Consider the following 19306-nt stretch of genomic DNA (forward strand, 5'->3'; position numbering starts at 1 on the left):
AATTCTAGTCAGTGTGCCTTCAGGTGAAGATTCATCTCTCCTAACCTCTGACACAACATGAGATACATAAATTAAGACCTGAGCTGCCTCATGGTTCTGATTACAAACAACAAAAAACCAGTGATAACTCCAGAAGCACTACAAATCCCAAATGGCCAGAACTGAAGAACGGCCAGGAAGATGAGGCTCCAAACCTGAGGACACCAGCACCTCTGAACTGGATGGGCTCCAAGGCTGTATTGGGTAAACTATGTATAGAAGATGTAATAGACTGGATTTTATGAGCAAAAATAATGATTCTGCATATTTGTCTTGAAAAAGACTGAACACTCTACCACTGCAAAAAGTGCTGCAAGATTTGATTGGGTGAACAATTAACAATACAAGAAATGATAGCTTATTGACTTGGGATTTTATTTAGAAGTTAAGCCCAATAAGTGGTTTGAAGAAATGAATTGTTCTGTAAGAGGAATCACCTATGAGCAGCGTGCTTCCTAGAAGGCTGACTCAAGAAAAATTTTATTTTACTTTCCTGAAGTCGAATGCTGGATTATTTTTTTGAAATTGACATTTAAAAAAAAAAAAGTAAATCTTGATTTTAAATGTCTGAAAATATGATTGGTAATTATTTAATACTGCAGATGTGACCTGCTCAGTTAACTCTTCCTCAAATGAATATGGATTAACTATAAAAATTCCTTTTGTTATGCATTTTGAAAGCATATTTGATAACTGTAGAATCATAGCATGATAGAATGATTTGGTTAATGATCCTGAGAAAATTTTAAAATGTCAAAAAATATCTACTTTTCAAATCTTGAATAGGGAATGGCTTTTTCACTTCATTTTCTACAGAGTAGTTTCTCATTTTTCAACCATCTTAAAATATCAAAATATTGCAAAGTTGGGAAGGACTCAGAACTACACAGGATCAGGCACCTGACAGAATGTCACCACAGCAACATTCTGCAACCACAAAATGAGAGCCCTTTTCCTCCAGTAAATAGAGACCTGGTACCACATCTCCTACCACAATCTATTAGAGAGTGTGCTTTTCATCAGAAGCAGATGACTATATGAAAGAAGAAATTTGAATGCTTTTTTTGTTTCTTTTCCTTCAAGATTTTCTTTAAAATCTTTTAAGCTGAAGCTTTAAAAGTTGCCCCAATCTAATGTAAAATCTGTAGGAGTTTATTCTAGCTTCTGTAAATCTTATCTGGGATTTGTGGTGCATTTTGCATTTTTCTTCTGCTCCTGTTGCTAACTGGTTTCTGTTTCTGTCAGGAACCCATCTTTTTTTTTGAGTAATTATACTGTATGTGTATGGTGATCACCTTTAATACATTTACCATCAGTTTTTTTCTCCCTACCACATGAATCCATAACAATCCTCTCTGTGCTGCTTGATAAAATAAAGACTTAATTTAAAAAGCTCCATCACAGATATAAGGGGAAAGGATTGTTTGCTGTAGGAGCAAAGCAGACAGTCTCAGTATAGCAGTGACACTGGGAAAAAATGTGCAAGCTGTAAATTTTAATGAGGAGCATGTTTTATTGAAAGAAAAGTCTTTACTTTTTATTTGTAGATATTAGCTTGCATAGAGCCTTCATTCTGTAATGTAAAACTGACTAAAAGGACCCCTTATGCAATGAGAAATCAAAATCCATTCTCTTTTAAGAAGTTTTCTTTTATGTGTGGACCACCAAGAAAGAAACTTCCAAACTGTTCCTGCCGAGGTTTGAATTGAAATCTCTCCTCACATTTCCTGAACTGCAGGTGAGATATCAGCCTCTCACTCTGTCAGCCTTAGAGATCAGCATGGAACTGGCTTAAGGTGGCTAGATATAGATTTGCTATTTGCAAATTAAAATCCTTCATCTCTGAAAAAAGTCCAAAATAGAATACTGTTCTTTATTAACTGTGGCCCTAAAGTTTTTAATGGCTCTTACCTCAGAGGGTCTTTCAAGAGTTGTTTTTTCAGACCTATTATACAGCCCTAATTATTTTAGGTGTTGGAGTCCATATGTGAAACTATTGGGGTAACTCATGCAAAGTTAGGATTTTAGGACTAAGAACAGTTATGGCCAGATATGTAAGACCTATGAGACTTTTTATCCCCAAAGAAAATAGTTTGGAGGGACTAACTTGAGGAGTGAGCAGTGAATAAACATATTTTACCATTATCAGATAGAGCGGCTAGATCATGGACTATCTTAAATTGTTTTACATTATTGGCAGTTCAACTGCATTTATCTGCCCCTAACCTATGCACTTATTTCAGTTTGGAGAAGTCAAGACCTTTCCTGAAATGTAAAACAATTAGATGAAACACTTGTCCCAGAAGGCAATTTTGCAATAGCATTTCTTCAAAATTTTTATTCCCTGTTTTTCAAATCTAATTACTTTATTAATTTTATTATTTTTATTCATTTTATTATTTTTATTCAGGATTTACATGTTTTCTATGTACTATATTGTTGTATTTCTCTGGGGAATGGTTTTTCCCCCCAAGACCCCTAGTGCCTGTAACCATATGGTTTGACCTTTCCTTCCTTTCTTGACCTAATTGGCTGAGTGCCAGCCATCCTCCGAGAGTGGGAGACCAGATAAGACCCCTGTACTTCTTTGTTCTTTCTCTGGCCCCCTGGAACCCTTTGAGAATAAATGCCTTGGAATAATCCTGGGTAAGAGCCTCTTTTGGAACCTTTTGTCCTGCCCCTCTGAGATATCCCTCCAAAGCCTCTCAAGAGCTAGTCCCAGGAGGGGCTGCGGGGGGATATTTACACTATTGCAGCACATAAATTTGCCATTTTGTATCCTCATGATGGACAAGTTGTTAAGTAGAATTCTTGTTGTCTGTTACCATGAAAGGCTAATCTGTTTGAGGTGGATTTCTTGAACTGCTTTCCCATCTAATGTCTGGAGGTCAGTATCATTCATCTGTAGGCTTTGCACTTTAAAAAATGACAGACTGTGATAAGACAGGGGCTGCTCTCTGATTGTTTCCAGTGGGTGATTCTTTCTGACAGGGCATTCCCCTGACAGTGAAATTCTGCTAGAACATTTCAGATCAAAAGGGCTTCTAATACTTTGAAATTTTCTAGAACTTAAACAAGGTGTGAACATTGGGAATGAGGTTCTGTTGTTATCATAGCGAAGAGTACCTTGGAGGACAAAAACATTGATGCTACAGCGTGATTCTACTAAGACCAAGATATTGGCCCTTCACAAGGTATTTGAACTGGAATTCAAACAAGCTAAAACAGGGATGTGAGAGAAAATCAAACTCTATCCTTCTTTCCATAATCAGGGAAAAAAAAAAAAAAAAAAAAAAGGTCCTGTGTAGAAGTAGTACTTTAAGTAGTCCAGATCTTTTCCAAAGCTGGGATAAACATACAAGGCTCAGTTGACTCTAGTTCGACCTGTGACAGAACTTGAAAATTCCTGTATATTTAAAAACACACATCAGTGAGCATGTCCTGTACAATTCAAACTGGTGAAGCCTGATTTCCCAATTTTTTACCCGAAGGAGACGAAGCTGCTTTATAGCCTGTGCTAAACAGAGCAGATGTTCTGAGGACCTTTTGGGTCTTCCAGTTATAACTGAAATGGCCTACTTTGCAGGCTTGTGTTTCTGTGATTCTGCAGGGGTAGGCATCATTCAGTCTCTGTGATGTACCATATATTACAGAGGATGTGTGCTGGGACATTGCTCTTCTACCCTGGTGTAAGTTAGAAAGTTTCATTAGGCAGATGAACAAAAGTGAGAGACTTCTGTTGCACAGATTGGAGAAAATGAGATGATGAGAGGAATCAGTGAAGATTGGGAGGCATCTGCTACTTTTCCTTACATTTACTTGGGGGCATTTGCGTGCAAAAGGATGTATATCATAAATGGCATGATACTCCAAGTATTTAGAGTATTTGCTCTAAAAAGGAAAAAAAAAGAGGCTGCTTAAGGAGCTGACAGAAAGAATTTAGGTCTGTGCATGACGCATGCTGTAGATAAGAGAAGTGAGAGACAGTGAGATTGTTGGCAAAACAGTGTACATGGAAAAAGAAGCCACAGGCAGTAGGGAAGCTAGCAGAGCATTGACACTGTGGGAACAGCCACAGACTAACCACAGGCTGCTCTGAAGAAGGCTGGCAGAGCACTGGGAACAGCCCTTTGAGCAACCCATCTACCCTTACAGCAAGGAAGATCTGGGACTACATTTTTGGGGAGTAAGGTGTGTTTTCTATCATGAGGATTGTACCAGGAAGGATTCCGTCAGTCTGTGCTCCTGTAAAAGGCAATACTCTGCCACACCCTAAGGTCTGTTCTTGGACATCTCTGTGAAGCACAGACTACCTACACCTGTTAGCTTGTCACAGCTGAACTGCATTGCCACCATGCTCCTCATGTGCTATGGATCTGCTATTAATTTTTGTGAATGTTTTCCCACTTAAGAATCTTTTGAAAATTATTATAGAGGTGCAGATTATATAATGGTAACATGCAAAGGCCTCTGTCCACATTTCTACCTTCTGTCTCATTCTTTTCACATTGCTGTTGCTGAAACAGCGTGGGAGAAAATCCAATACTGCACAGTCTTTGGTTTTGTGCCAAAGTGGTTAAGCAGCAAAATCAGGCACCACTGTTAGTGATGGCAGTCTGTAAAACAGGAATAATTTTGTATTGAATACCTGATTGAATTACTCACGAATTGCTGCTCTGCTGAGAAAATTATATTGGTGGTTGGCAGGCGGTCACCATTTTTATTTTCTAGAGTGTATTATCTGAATTTTCCTGTCAGGTGATTGCCTGGTTAGCCTCTTCCCAGTATAAATAACTATGTATTTCAAAATGTGACAAATAATAGTAATAAAATTTAGAGGAGAAAAAAATCATTTTTACTGCTACAAGGAATAGCACTTAACCCAGACATTTATCTACTGCTTACAAAAAAACTGGGATGAGTAGATGACAATATATTCCAGTGGTTTGAAAAAATAAAAAGTAGGAAGATTCACTGTTCCCCCCCCCCTTCTTCTTCTTTTTGTAGCTACAGTTTAGAATAGCTTTGCATTGAATTGGTATTTTATTTCGTTATGCTTATGGAGTTTGATGATTTGAACAGCCCTTGCAGTGGTATCATTTTGTTCAGTGAGCCAGACATTGCAAAATTGTGCATTTTAATGTAATTGAGATAATTTTGCCTGATGGCTGGTGGAAAATTACATAAAAATTTGTATGCATTGGCCAACTCATTTAATATGATATGTCACTTTTTCAGATGATCGGCATTTTTTCCTGGTACTCCAATGCTGTGCAGCAAATCAACTTTTTTGTACTTTGTCTCTAATGTTAAAATAATGAACAACATGATACTTCCCAAGGAAGAGATACATTGCTCAATTTATGGCAAGTGAGAATGTTGCCATTAGGAACAGTGCTTTCCCAGCTGCTCTTCGGAGGGATGGGCCAGGATACTGTTAATAGATACATGGGTTTCATTCAGACCGAAGAAAACTTATGTCATGTAACACTTGACTGTGAGCCTCTCTCTGTTTCACTTTGAGGCAGTGGGGCAGATTCCTCTCATTTCACTGCTGCTGCCCAAAGTGGTGCATTACATCAGCTGGACTGAAAAGTAGACTGTTGGGATATCATATCCATGACAGATTCTTCTCAAAATGAGTAGTATGTCTTCCACAATGATCCTCCTTGTCCTTTTGGTTATAGGGAGCTTTTCACAACAAGTATTAGATCTCTTTTTACATGCACCAAGCACAAAAAGTGTAAAGTTCAGTGACTGGAAGGAAGGAGCTAACACCATGTCTTATAGGTAATCTTTTGTCAGGAGCAGGAAATACAAGGCACTTCCTTGCAGGGCTTCCGTGACTTAGATCACTGGTTCAAATCCAGCTCAGATCTGAACTGCTGATGAAGCTTGTGCCAGTGGTATACCTGCTCCACCTGTAAAGAGAGGAGTGTCAGCATCCAGCAGTGTCTATCCAGCAGGCTGAGGCACTGAGGCCTGCAGCAGCAGGGGGGGGGCCCCTTGGGTCTCCGAGTTTGTGCCCTATAACTCTTTCATTAGCATGAGACTCCTCTGTGGGGAGGCTCAAACGAGGAGAGAGGTATGCACGTGCACTGAAAGCAGCAGAGAGACTCCCAGTGTGACAAATACCTGCTAAGCTGTTGCTCAGCACTGCTGGGATATTTCAGGAATCTAGGGTATCACATCAGATCAGACTGGCAGTGCAAAGCACATGCCATGAGATGCACTGCCAGCATAATATGAACTATTTTTATATTGGTATCTACAAAATATATGGTGGATCCTTAAACCCCTGCCTTTGGGGTTTTAGAGAAAGACTAGGGAGCTCTCACTTCAGACATCAGGTGGCCTAAAGAGAAAATATTAACAAACCAGTGGCCACTACTGTCAGAGCACGTGACCACAGAAAGACCAGGTAAACAATTCAAAACAATTTCTTTAAAAGTGCTTGTTGGGTTTGTTGGGTTTTTTTCTCTTCTCTTCTCTTCTCTTCTCTTCTCTTCTCTTCTCTTCTCTTCTCTTCTCTTCTCTTCTCTTCTCTTCTCTTCTCTTCTCTTCTCTTCTCTTCTCTTCTCTTCTCTTCTCTTCTCTTCTCTTCTCTTCTCTTCTCTTCTCTTCTCTTCTCTTCTCTTCTCTTCTCTTCTCTTCTCTTCTCTTCCCTTCCCTCCCTTCCCTTCCCTTCCCTTCCCTTCCCTTCCCTTCCCTTCCCTTCCCTTCCCTTCCCTTCCCTTCCCTTCCCTTCCCTTCCCTTCCCTTCCCTTCCCTTCCCTTCCCTTCCCTTCCCTTCCCTTCCCTTCCCTTCCTTCCCTTCCCTTCCTTCCCTTCCCTTCCCTTCCCTTCCCTTCCCTTCCCTTCCCTTCCCTTCCCTTCCCTTCCCTTCCCTTCCCTTCCCTTCCCTTCCCTTCCCTTCCCTTCCCTTCCCTTCCCTTCCCTTCCCTTCCCTTCCCTTCCCTTCCCTTCCCTTCCCTTCCCTTCCCTTCCCTTCCCTTCCCTTCCCTTCCCTTCCCTTCCCTTCCCTTCCCTTCCTTCTTTTCTTTTCTTTTCTTTTTTTTTTTTTTTTTTTTTTTTTTTTTTTTTTTTCTGCAAGAGTGGTTAAAGTTGTGGCCAAATTAACTTTGGCAGTAGTCTTTCAGCTTCTTGTGTCAGAGCTGGAAATCTGAATTCTACTCTGGGGCTGAGACAGGAGAAGAAATCACCCCCCAAAAGCTGCTCTTGTTGCAGGGCCTCAGTGAGAAACTGACATTAAATAGAATCCTCTCACTGAGGATCTCTCTCAGTATGCCCTTCCCTGGTTGGAGACAATGTGGTTACCTAAGAGAGAACTTTTTGCCAAGGTGGTGCCTTATAGTCTAACACAAGATAGAAGGACAACTGAGTTGAAGTAAGGCCATTTTTCAATGGAAATGTTTTGCATGAAGTGTCTTTGCCAGATGTATGTGCTTTTTGACTTGCTTTCAATGGAAAATAAGTCATTTTGTGAAGATATTCCTTAAAACAACATTTGGCATATGTGAAAGTAGGTAAGCTCATACTTCAAGTGCATGGAATTCTATGGGGCATTAGATATGAGTTTCCTAGAACTCTGATTTGAAGCCAGATCTGATGGTCTTATTACTGTAATTCAGAACAAATAATTAAATGGTGAATGTAGTAATAGTAGTTATGCTAAATATACTCTGTAGAGCCTTCCCATTGTGAACTCCTTTAACCAACAGGGCAGTTTTGTAAAAAGAAATGTATTAAAAAAGTTTGCAATGAGGCTTGTTCCTTGGACACCCTCCACACACCCCCTGCCCAGACCATCTTACACGTTAACAGTATTTTGCAGGATAGGGGAAGTGAACGAGTATCTTGCAACGTGTTCCCCAGATATGCTTCATGAGACTAATCTAAAGTAAGATACATTTAGTCCAAAGAATTTATTTTTTCATTTTAAAGGGAATAATTGTTCATGGTAGTCCTGAAGAAAACTGGGGCATAGATTTGTGTATTCAAAAATCCCAAAGTCTTAAGATCAAAATAACTTGTTTAGTGATAATACTATCATAATGTTTAAAGGGGAAGACAGATGTGAGCCAGTAAGGCTGGGATTTAACTCATATGGTCTTGACTACTCTTACCACTAGATGCATCCATTAGGATGTATTTTATCAAATCAGAGATGGTACTTCTACCCTCACTAGATCTAGCTTTCAGTCTTTGAACTCCCTGCTAAGTCGAGGTCTGAGTTTGTAGCTCTTAGATGATTCCTAATGTCTGTTAAGGTTAAATAATATACATTTTTCCAAATATTAATCAAAACCCTCAAAAAAGCAGCCTTGCTAATGTACACATGCATCAATCTATTTAAATATGGTTTAAAGGAAGCCATCAATATTGAAAAATATTCCAGTTGGGAAGGTTTAGAGGCTAATAGGCATTGCTATGCTCCTGACAGTATGCTGAAAATGGTGATAAATGCCGAGGATGTGAAGTGAATAATAATATCAAGAAATGTAAAGTACTTGATCTTCTCATTACAAAAGGACGTTGCATATTCAGAGTTGGTATAAACATCCCAAAATGGGTTCCAATCTGTCTAGATTAAGCACCCAGCTTTCACAAAAGGTACCTCTAAAGGTATCAAGTGGGCAGATCATCTCTGTCTACCTTAGATGCCTGAACTGACACAGGGAGTTCTTTCCATTGGAAGCTTCCAGAAGAACATTTCTGTCTTCATCATCTAAAAAGGATTTTGGGAACAATTAGAAATCCAGTGAGATATGCCTGGCACATGCAAATCTATGTCATACAGTAACTCTAGCACTGTTTTCCAAAAGATAACTTCTGAAAAAGTACCCGTGCAAAGGTGACTTGTAAATGGATTATAAGACTCAGTATATTCATGAATATAATCTGGGTGAATAATTCCTCTAATATGTTAACTTTATTGAATCTTTACTGTATTAGGTTCCTTAGCTTCCTCTCTTTTTAGATGGGGATTTGGACCCATAGAAAAGAATTCAACACAATCCCTCTGCAACAGATAGGCACCAGATTGGCTCCTCCTTATACTTTGTGTTACTCATTGTTGCAGTCTTCCACCAGAAACTGGCATTGGTTGTATTGTTCAGGTTACCAGGTTTATGCAACTGTCCAAAATTTGAGACTGAAAACTCCAACCTGGGAAATGCAAAATCTGTTTTCACAAAATCTTTGTGAAGCACAGTTATAGAAATAGTTGAGTTGGCATTACTGAGAGGGAAGTAAATTCTGATAGAGGAAAGGCAGAATGGAATAAGTTCTGGACAGAGGAGCTTAAACTAGGTCTGCTACTGACAGAACTAGTAATCTGGGATGGCAGCTTGGGAGATTTCTCTAAAGTGGGACAGAAGATCTGATTCGCATCAGCAAACCAACAATGCATTTCAAGGACTAATAGGCTCCCTAAACAGTGACCAAACTTCTTAACTCAGCTATGTAGTATGGTGTAGATTTCTGTCAGGTGTACCTGTTTATGAATGCAAATATATCCGTGGCTTTTATTCATCGGAGTGGAGCAGCAGTAGAATGACAAAGCTGTAGATGTTTTGGTCTGGGAGTTACTACTGAGAACTAAGGTCCTACATTCCATTGCATGACATTTCTATTGATGGAAAATTAACTGGTTGAGAACAATGACTCCTGGTACACAACTGAATGTTAGAGGAACACAAGTTTCCTGCTTTGAGGAACTGAAAAACCTGTAGGTAAAGGAAAATTTTATGTACAGACTTCCTGGTGGTAAAGGCAAATGAATCTCTCTATCAGCCTCTGTGCTGTCAATGCTTATTTATCCAAAAGAGCAGTTTATTATGAAATGACACTTTTGAAAGACCCAGAGGGAAGGATTTAGACAGGCATTCAGAATTCAGTAGCATGAATAGGAAAGGAGTTGTCATCTTCAGAAACAACCAACTGGTAGTACTTGCACATAGCATTTCTCTCTGCTTTAAATTACAATTCTGTCATTTCTGAAAGGAGAACAGGGGTTGAATGTTGATTTGACATTTCCTTAACTGATTTAACTGGAATTATATCTCTATAGAGATCCAGGAAAGATTTGCATTATATGTTGATCCTTGAATCTTTATCATTTTGGACAGAGGATTGCTAGTTTCAACAGTTAATTATTAACAAAAGAGCTGGACCATTTTTGGCTCTCCATGATTGCTTGCTGTCAGAGTTATCTGAAGAATGATAAAATGCTATTTTTCTGTAGAATTACTTTCACTACATAGTATGGTCATGCTCATAAAGTTTGAGAAAAAATTAATTTCTGGCTTCTGCTTTACTAAAGGTTATGCTGAGCTACAGGGAGAAGTGAAGGACCATACAGTCATGCACAAAACTACTTTGCTTTCAATCCATTCTATTGAGTCATCAAGGAGATTCTGCTCCAGATCACCCTTCCTTGATTCTGTGCCTGGTTGCACCTTGTAACCCAACTGCTTGCCTACATCTGCTGTGTGCACACTCCAATTTGAATGTATGGGATGCCCAGGCACTGTTATATCTATTTCAGGAGACACACACAGGCACTTTTTCCATAGCAGATACTTCTAAAAGGAAAAGGGCTTCAACTCCATTAAGAACCATGGTTAGTGTCACACTTGCATTCTGCAGCTCTCCCTCGAGCATGTTACAAAACGAGTCTTACATTCTTATCTGGATAGTTCACAAAACACATCTTCCTGCACACAAATGTTTGTGACTATACCTGTACAGTGGAATTTATGGATATGGAAGTCTAAGTGCTTTCCTAAAACAAGGCCATAAGGAGTCCAGGTAATGGAAAATTTATCACTTTCACTGATAAGCTCTCCTAGTGGTTTATGACTCTCATTTCTAAGAGTCATATTTTCAGTTCAAACTTTGCAGATTTTATTTTTGAAGTGTCTGGTGACTTTTTCAAAACTTCTGAGAGTTTTGCCATACATAATTAAATCTCACATAAACTTGAAAAGTAAAGCTTACCTGTGATCTAAAGTGAATGTTGGTCTTAGGTGAGCCTTCTGCTTCCAGTATATTTCATCCTACAAATGCATTAATTTACTTTGCTGCTAGTCAATTAACTGTCAAGGTATATCAGTAGTCCAGTCTTCTGAACTATATCCATACCTAAAGACTGGGGATAACTCCTTTTCCAAACATTATCAGATGTTGTGAAGAAAGCAATTAGGTCTTCTCACCAGCTCAGAGGAAGAGACAGCAGACATATGATCAAAAAAATATTACTGCTGCTATTTATTCCTCTCACAGAAATGTATTAAGTAAACATATCTGAAGATGTTGAAAGATTTAGAAACTAAGCAAAAGAAAGTAAATGCAATAAAACCCCCAGAATTGCTTCTAGCCTATAATTTTTTTTAAAAAAAATACTAACTCATTAATTTGTTAACTTTAAAATTAGGTGCAAATCATGTTCTTGGAATTTAGGATTAAGAGGGGAGAAAAAGAATGATTTACACTTAATGTATCTCAAATAAATATAAATGTGTCTTTAATATAAAAGCCTTTAAAAGATACGCCAAGAAGAATGAAAAGATTCAGAGCAAGATTTATTTGTCATGCTCTCAGTTTTCTTCTAGTTCTAAATGTGTAAAGTGCTCAATCAGATATTTTTTTGCAGAGGCAGTTTTTATTATCTCCTCTTCTAATTTTCTTTTATAAATTTTTTCAGGTTACTTTTTTTTCTTTAGAACTGGTTGAAAAAAAATGAATAAAATAATAGCACTGTTTTGAAGATGAAATAATCCAATTGTTGACGTATCGCTGCATTACTGCAGTTCTAAATAATTATAGCTGAGATAAATTTAGTACATATTAATTCCTGTGTTTGAGCCTTTAGACTCTATTGATCACCTGAGTACTTAAGCTGTAAAATTCTACATATACTTTGTAATTTAATACAGTGATATACTCCATTATTTATCCTTGGGGATGAGTAAAGATTTAAGCCTCCAGGATGCTGTCTTACATAACCTAAAAGGCATCTTTTCCAATGTACACTTCTGCCCAGTGACCACAAATCTGTCCCTCAGTAAGCTCATGAGTTTGCAAAGTGAGGTTTATGGTACACATCTTCCACTGGGAACTTTCCAACATGTAGGGAGTATGATGCTGCAAAGCTGGTCAAATACCTAATCAAATGATCACACCAAAACAGCTGTTGGTGCATCATAAGAAAGTGATCGTACTGAGGCAAATAACAAAAACATGCCTCAAAAGGCAACTCAAAATACTTCATTTTAAAGGACTTGTAAGAAATCTACACATCTGGGTAGGTGGTCTAGATTGTAGATATGTCCACTGATCCAGCCATCTTCTATTTCCTTTATTGCCAGTTATTAATGAAAAAGGTAATTTGGAAAATGAAGTTTGACTCATTATTTTGAGCATCTATATTAGAAAGAATAGTTTATGTCCTATAATTGCCCATTTCTTCTCAACAGTTGGGGACTGGTTAAGTAAGAGTGATGTCGACACCAGGTCAGGTGAATCCTACACATTTCTGTAGAATACCTTGATTTAGAGCTAAGTATCTCCATAGAAAAATAGATTCATTGGGAATGACAGGCAAAATTAGAAATGTTCCAGGAATAAGTTGGATCAGTGAAGCAAATGGGTTGTTACTCCTAACTCAATGTAAGGTTCTTTCAGAAAAGCCTCTGTTTAATACAAACAGACCCCAATGGAAGCCAAATGAAAACTGAACCTTTACAGTTAATAATAAAATGAGATGTTGCCCTGAGAAGTTGAACTCAAGTCTTTGAAACAGAGCAGACAACATTAATGATTTATCTCCTTGTCATAAATTAGGAGAAATAAGAATCCATTCTCATATAGACACTTTTGAAAGTTGTTTATTTTTTTATTAAAAAGACAATGCCTAAACCCATAAATATTAGGTCATATTTAGGTCTGGTACATGCATATTTACAGATAACACTGCTTTCCTCATTAGCTGCTACTACATAGTGTTCTAAGAAAATTTTAGTAGAGATTTAATTAAAAACCAGGATTAATTTCTGAGATTTGGTGTGGAGATAATGCATATCTATTGTTCTACTATTTAAAACTGAAAATTGTGCTTTATCGTCTCACTTAATTTAGTAGCTAGATTTAGAAGATGTTGAAAGATGGTCTCAGTAAAACAGTATGGGGGGATCTGGAGTCCTAGATCAATAATAAAATTTAAAGCAAACAGAAAATTATTTGGTTTTGTACAGACTATGGGCTAAACAAAGCATGTCTGTACAGAACCATAATGAGAAATTTTGTCATCTGGGATGCTGCCTCAGCTGGTCCGCTGCCCCCTCTGCCAGCTGCTACAGTGGTCTTCCCTGGACCTGTTCACTCCAAACTGAGGAGCTACACCAGATATTTGCTACTGTGATGTGCTGTACTATGGTTTAGTGTCTACATTGCTTATTGTGAAAATGTCTTGATGCTCAGAAAGTTGCATTACAGCAGTTCTATTTCCTGTGGTCTCTTTGCTGTTACTGAAAAAATTAAAGATTATTAATTTGAATATGTGCCTGCTGCATAATGGTAGTTTTGTGAGATGTTTTATAGTTTTACATCATAAGCAAAGGAAGCTGTGGAAATATCCAGTATATCTTGACACTTGCTATCTTGAGTTTTTCAAGGTGTCAAGTTTTTCATTCATGAAAGAAATGAGAAGGATGAGAGCTGCCAGGCATAAAAGATCCAATATCACAAAGCCTCAGGGAACACTGCTTAAGAGCACTGAGAGAGGCCCACAGACTGATTCCAAGGTCAGCCAGATCACTTGGAAGGCTTGACCTATGGGATTCATTATTTTAGGTTTTGAATTATAAATGAAGTTTATTTGCAGAGAACTTTTCCCGTATTTTTTTACTGTAGAAATTTTTTAATTTAAAAAAACAGTTTTATATATTTGATTCTCTGACTTTAAAACTTGGGCTTCTTTTTCATCTCACAGATGGCCAATGGCTATGAAATATTAATGCTAACACTAATATAAATAATAAATTAAACAATGAAAGCTTCAGCTTAAGACGTCTAAGTCCTACATGAGAACAGACTTAAAGGTGCACATGAAGGCAGGAATGAATCCTTATTTCTTCCAAGTGGAGTAAAGAATTGCCTGTTTGTAAATCAGACAATCTTGTTACTTTATGTTTCTACTTGGAGCACAAATGGTAACCACTTAGCAAGGTGAACTCCCTGTCTAGTTTCTCCCAATATTTGTTATTCTAATTTATCTTAGCAGAGAGAACATAAATTCCCTGAACGGCTGAGCTAAGCCCTGGTTTTGCTGCAGGCTCCTGATCTTGCATTCTGTGTGTCACTCCTAATGCCTTCAGAGGGTATGCAGAGAAAGCGGCTCAGACCCTGTAACTCTGAATTGGAATAAAGACGATTTAATATTTTTCAGTTTCACTTACCAGTTCTTGCTCTGATGACAGTCTTGCTGCACATCTTGCAGTTTTAACAATCTTTCCTTTCTTTTTGTTGTTGCTTTGTTATGAAAATTGTGATGTAGTTTTCTATAACATGCTGTTTCCTTGCAATATTCTCACTCGGTAGGGTAGCTCTCTATTGATTATTTTTGGAAGAACCTTACAACAGTCCTACACTGTGAGCCCTCGTCTCTTGAGAGGTGACTTTCTAAAGTCTGTGAGCTTTCATGAAAGAATACAACACCTGAAAGTAGAATCAGTCTTTGAATTGTGATGTGCCTGTGCAGTACATATTCAGCCTTACAATGTGGAATGGTAAAAAACTCTCTTCAATTGTGCTATTTTTTCAGATTATATTTGTTTGAAAGTTATTGGATGTTTTCTACGTCCTGCTATTAAGGAACTATAAAACAGCTGGAAAATGGATGTGTTTATTTTTCTGAAAGCCTCCTGTGTTAAACAGCCCTGGTTGCAATTTAGGGAAATTTCTTATATTGCTACTGTGGATGTGCTTGGACTTGAAGGAAGCAAACTTTGAGTAGAGAATTTATTTTCTTGGTTTACTGGTTAATTTAGTTTAATTGAATAGGCAAAATGCAAACCCTGACCCTCATCTCCAAGGTTTTGCATAGCTGCCATAGTAGAAGGCGATGGTCATTAGGTAAGTCAGAATTTAAATTTTTGGGATCATTGAGAAGGACTTGCTCAAGGCCTCATCATCAAATATACAAGAATAAACCTGAGCTGCTTGATGTTTAGTGAAATAATTTTCTTCCCTTAATCGCAAAGATATCTTTGTCTTGAAGAAAAATCCTTTACTGAAAGGAAGAAAGAGGGTAAGTGCATGAGAGATTCTTCTCCATAGTTTACGTAACTATTTACAGTTCTCTCTAGCTCCTTGGTATGACAACTGTTAAGGCACCTGGCTGCTTGCCATCTTCTGCAGTAACACCTTCTTTCTAATTAAGGACTGTCAAGTCCAGTGGAGTTTGTGTTTACCCTGGGGGGCAGAAAGAGCAGAGATGCTTCACAGCTTATCTACCTTGTGGGCCCATCACACTCAGTGCTCACAGGTCCTCCCACCATCTTTGCTAAAAAGCAGATCCACAGTGATCTCTGTACTGTGAACTGGAGTGCAACAAGTACACAGGGTTTTTCACCTCTCTCTCTCTCACTGAGTTGTTTTTCTAAACCTTTGGAGCCCAAAGAGGCAAGTGACTGGTTTAACAGAGGGCAGAGTCAATACAGACATAGTTGGTTGCCCAAAATTTTTACCTTTTTAAAATAGTAAATCTTTGTTGACATTGTAAGATTGCTTATTCTTAACAGAAACAACCTACTCATCATTAAAGAACTTTTATAAATTGAATATGTCTGAGACCAGCTCATCGACTGATTTTCCTTTTTTTTCTCCATGAGAAGCCAACAGATCAATGCTTCCCTTTTGTCTCTGTCCCACCTGGAGCCCTTCAGAGAAACATTAGGGGTCTCTTTCCTTGGAATCAGCCACTCTACCTGTATTACTATGTTTTGAATGACCTCTCTGTACAGAACACTGTTTTGTGGGAGGCAGAATACAAAGAGTCATATTAGTCATCCTGCTGGAAAATGTGAAAGAACGTGATCACTGTGTACCAGATAAACTGCTTTTAGAGGACATTGAGAAGAATTTCTCAGTCACTAGACCTTAGGTCACTGTACCTTACATATTTTTACTTACATACTAATTGCATATATTACTGCAATATATATGCAATTAGTAAGTCAGTAAGAAGCTCAGTGAGAGGAATTTAGTGTGGGAGTTGGACTGGAGGGGGCTGACAGTGAGTTGGCCATGGCTGACTACGCAGAAGGCTGTGGGATGCAAAGTGCTGAAGAGAGAGAATGTCTAGACATGGTATGGAGAGTTGTGTGGGTACCATGAAGATGGATGCTATTTTTGAGCTAAAGAACGTGCCAGTTTAGGTATGACATAATATTATAGGTTGAGTAAATATACCATTGAATAAGCTAAGCTAAAGCCTGTTAAGAGGTTTCACCTAGAGGATTGTGGGGATCATGTTAATAGAGACTATGTCACAGTTCCATATAAGATAACATTGCTAGTGATTGCTAAGCTACGTTTCCATATGAGGTAGTAAAGTTGTTGATTGGTTGGATAGGACATGGGTGCACTATAGCCCAGGTTATATATTGTCATGTCTTCTGCATTATGTTGTCATCTGAGGCTGATCTTCCTAAATGTGATTACATCTGATGCTTTGATAAATGAGCTTCTAATCAACCCTCAGTCTTTCCTGCCTCTTTCACTGCTGACAACAGTTGGAGTCCCCACAGGAGGGCAACACCACGGGTCAGTTGTCGCCCCGCAGCCGGAATGATGACAATCTAGAGTCCCTTTTTGAACTATTATCAAACCTTCTTCTGGCAAGGGTTCCAGGGTTCCACAACCCTGAAGACCTTCCATTGAGAAAGCTCTAATAGAGTCATTTAGGTGATAAAATGATTTTAGAAACAATATAGTAACCAATGCACAGTCCTGTAACCAATCTACTCAGCAGCAATAAAATGTGAAAATTAGTATCATGGAACAATCTATTCTGATCCATTTGATTTACTGTCCCTTTTGAATTCAGCAACACTGCAAATTCCAGAGAAGCATTTGCAGATTAGAATTAAGATTTTTGTGTGATGCCATAAATCACAGGGGAAGAATAGAAAAGGTGGTGGATAAAAAACCTAAGTCTCTTCTTGAACATTTATTAACATGATTGTCTTTGATCAAATGCTGGGGGCAGAACAGTTACATGTCCAGACCTGGGTGGGGGCATTTGCACACAAACTTACACTGTATTTATCTACTGCTGTCTGGATACATATGACTGTGACAAATATTACAGAGAATGAAGAGATTACTAATTGGAAAATAATATACATGATTTGGACATCTTGCAAAATCCATCTGTTCTCTTCCAGTATTTACGTCTAGGCACACTGATATAACACAACAAACACTAAGGTATTATCTCAAATTGAGAAAATGAAGAGAAGACTTGTGCAACTCATGGCCTTACATGAGCAGAGAATGTGCTATGAATTACTAGATCTTCATCTTAAAGTAGAGACCAGCTATATTTTAATGAGTCACAGAAAGAAGAAAATCCTCTGGATCTTTATTCTTTTTAATATTATTAATATAAAATTATTGTTTTTAATTCATAGAACCATAGAATTTTAAGGGCTGGAAAAGATCTTAAAGATCATTTAGTCCCAAGCCCCACTACTCAGTGGAGGGACACCTCCCACTAGACCAGGATGCTCAAGTTCTTATCCAACCTGGCTTTGAACACATCCAGGGATGGGACATTCACAGCCTCCGTGCTCCAATCAAACAACAAAAAGTTCCTAATATTCTTGATATTGAGCCTAAATTTCCACTCTTTGAGTTTGTACCCATTACTCCTTGTTCTGTCACTACAGTTCCTGACAAAGAGTCCCTCTCTGACTTCTCTGTAGACCCCTTAGGGTACTAGATTGTTGTTGTGAGGTCTCCTCCACACAACCTTCCCTTCTCCAGGCTGATCAGCCCCAACTTTCTCAGCCTGTCTTTATGGGTGAGATGCTCCAGTCCTTTTATCAACTTTATGGCCCTTCAACCAACCCAAATGTAAGCATTTAGGAGCCCTGGATATTTGAATTTTTTTTCTAGAATGAGAATTACCAGCTTTTGGATAGATTTAAAGTCAATGCATGTTTTTCATCATGACTTGAACTCATATTTTATTGGAAGAATGATACTTGATGGAATCCTGTTTCCCTTTAAATCAGCTGCCAAATTTCTATGGATTTATTAGAGACAGCCTTTAAAATGCACACTTTGATTTGCACATCATCTCTACAAAATTACACTGATTATCTAGTAATGATTTTATTTGAATAATGAGGTCTCTTCTCTGAAGTTGTAGGATAATTTATTTGCATTTTGAATTAAATTGTGACTGAGATATTTGAGATAATTGTGCTTGCTGAAACACCCAAGGAATATAAAGAGATCCATACAAATCTTGAATGAAATACAATTACAGTTATCAGAAAGTTTATAATTTGAAGCTTTTCAGCAGCTTTCATGATATTTTCCTTCAATGCAATCCAAATATTAGGTCCTCAGCAATAGGAACATTTTTCTTGGTCATTCATCAACCCTGATACTGCTGGTTAACTTCTGCAACACCTGATACATAATCCATGATACATGGATTTCTCTTCAGGCCTCCACTTCTTGTGGACCACAAATTAGACAAAGCCATCAGCTGTAAGAAGTCTAGTTTTAGGCTATATACAAACTACTATTTTCTGTTTCATTTACTTATAAACTCTGGCAAAATGGAGTACAGCTACAAACTGAGATGTGTCATGGAAGCCAAGGCTTTTTCCTTTCCAGGCAGGATATCACTCTGAAGTCCTGGTCTAAAGGAGTGCATCTGCCCCATTCAGTGTTACATAAATCATTGTCAGACTACAGAAATAGGATGAGGCTACTCCAGACAGCTGCCAGGTATGGGCATAAAAGATCAGTACTGGGAGGAGTGACTGTGGCTCAAAAGAATGGCACCAAACCAAGAACCATGTGGTTCGATGGCCTTTCTAACTCACCATCTTCAGCTTTTTGCTCCCTTTCGGGTCTCATTTCTGACCATTATAGTCTTCAGTTATTTCTTCTTTTCTGTAGCAAGCCAGACAGAACTGATAATCTATAGCATCATGTCAGACTTTTACAGTAATATTTTTCACTA

This window comes from Chamaea fasciata, unplaced genomic scaffold (assembly GCF_029207755.1).
Source record: "Chamaea fasciata isolate MVZ Bird 193981 ecotype frontalis unplaced genomic scaffold, bChaFas1.0.hap1 SCAF_3, whole genome shotgun sequence".
NCBI lineage: Eukaryota > Metazoa > Chordata > Aves > Passeriformes > Sylviidae > Chamaea > Chamaea fasciata.